Source organism: Adiantum capillus-veneris, chromosome 11, assembly GCF_014529385.1.
Source record: "Adiantum capillus-veneris isolate H3 chromosome 11, ASM1452938v2, whole genome shotgun sequence".
NCBI lineage: Eukaryota > Viridiplantae > Streptophyta > Polypodiopsida > Polypodiales > Pteridaceae > Adiantum > Adiantum capillus-veneris.
This window is the reverse complement of record NC_140941.1, coordinates 29,942,306-29,944,513: the sequence shown is the minus strand read 5'-3', so window position 1 is coordinate 29,944,513 and position 2,208 is coordinate 29,942,306.

Here is a 2,208-nt window from a genome sequence, read left to right as displayed (position 1 = left end):
AGAGGCAAAGTTTTTCGGTTTTCTTAACACAGGTATTAGGAACATTCAGAAGCAAGGTGACAGTACAAAGACTTCTAAGCGGACCTATCAGGTAAGAGGCTGGGTTTGCAAGGAAATATTTGTCTTGTCAATTCATGTATTTGCGGTGAGGCAGACTTTTGCCAAGAGATCTCAGGGCAGAAGGTGACCAAGTTAGCTTAGTGTCCACGGAGGAGAGTGTGAATCAAGCAAGGTTAGATCCCCTTGTGCCAATCATAGAAGAAGGTAGTGAAACCAACACCTCTTTGGAACAATCGCTCTATATTATGGCTGACCAATGCATTGGAATCTATTTACCGACCATAGCTGAAGGGGGTAGTACCTCCAAAAGTATGAATGAAGCGCCTAGGTACACCACAATTTTCTTAGAAGGATCAAGCACGCATGGAGATCTTATCTAGGCAGACGTTAGAGGGTGCAAGTGTGTTTGCATTGAAGAGAATTCTGCTAGAGGTTTTGAAACATCCCAAGTCTATGACAATGGTGATAGATTTAGGGACAATGAGGGGACACTATCTCATAGTCAAGGACCACGAGAACTACAATCAATTTGGAGACAACGTCGCAAGATGGTCATGGAGCAAGCAAATATGCCACCACATGTGGATCTTCCCAATGCTATTTGTATCTTTGAGAAGAAGGTAAAGAGCGTCATGACGGACCAAGGGAATGATGGAATCTACGATCATGAGGAGGGACAGGCAAAGTCCTATTTTTGCTGCATTGAACCCTACCCTAGGGAGTTGAGTCTAGAGAAAGTTTTGTACCTATTTTACTACAACACGGTCCAAGGAAGTTACATCATTTATGCGGTCAAGTATGGAAGAGAGTACAAGCCTGTGGATCCTATGGAAATGGGAAGACCGCCTATTCAAGAAGCACAAGGATTTTCTCCACGGCTTAGTTAGGGTTCAGGACCAATTCTGAGCAGAAGTACTAACCCTTTTAGAGAGGACGTGGACATCATCACAAGTCGAATGGAAAGGTCAAGAGTGATGGAGTCACCTAGGCATACAATGCATACACATGTTGAGCCTATGTTAGACCGGTAGTCTTTAAATTACTGGTTGCACCAAGAAGACGCACCAGAAAGGAGTCACATTAGAGGTAGATATCAGGCCATTTCAGGGCCACAAGAACCACCACCACCTCCCCCATCACATAGTTATCATGGTGAGAGTAGAGCTTACATGTCAGACAGGGAAACATTGGGTACACCACTTGTTGGAAGAGCTAGCCAAGAAGGAGTTCCAAGGTTAGAGAGACCCAATGAGAGGCCACAAAGAGGTTACGGATTAGAAGACGATAGGGTGATAGATCCTATTAGAGGAATGAGACCGGGAGCTCACATGAGAGGGGGATTGGGAGAGCGATGAGGGTAATAGACCATCGAAGAATTACGCCTTCCCAAGTCCAAAAATGGGTCAACAAGAAGTACTCAGGAGAAGGAGATCCCAGTGATCACATAGCGGCTTTTGTGCGAGTAATCCGTGTTGAGGAAGTCTTTGACTTTCCTACCTAGTTTGTCGAATTCCGATTAACATTGGAAGACAAGGCTGCTACATGGTTTGATTCAGTCGAGAGACGAGAATTTGTGACGATTGAGGAAATGTTTGATGAATTCATAGAGGAATTCTCCCAACGGGGAATAGCCCACAATATAGTCTTGCAAATTCATAAATTTAAACAAAAGGAGGGAGAAACGGCAAGGAATGCAGCCTTGAGACTTAAGAGGTATGTAAAATTTTTCCCGGAAAAGAGAGACCAACGTAGTCAAGGTTGATGCTTATTTTTATCCAAGGTCTTCGCAATGCGGATCTTCAAAAAGATTTGCATATGAAACGGTGTGCCACATTGAACAAACTAGTGAAAGAGGCACTATACCTAGTGGACAATTGTACGGTTTATGGTAGTGGGGACCCATGCGACGCAGACGATGATGCATCCTCACAAAGTAGTGCCACTAGATCAGTGAAGATAACACAAAAAAACATAATTTCCAATTAGTCAAGAGAAGCTCATAGAGGAATTGGTCAGAAGGATGCAACCACCCCTCCTAGACCAAAGCGATGCTATAACTGTGGAGGCAATCACCTTTCACACCAATGCACAAGGCTTTCTCAACAACCTCTAAGACCACCCAAGTGGTGCTCCATAGAGAAGAAATGG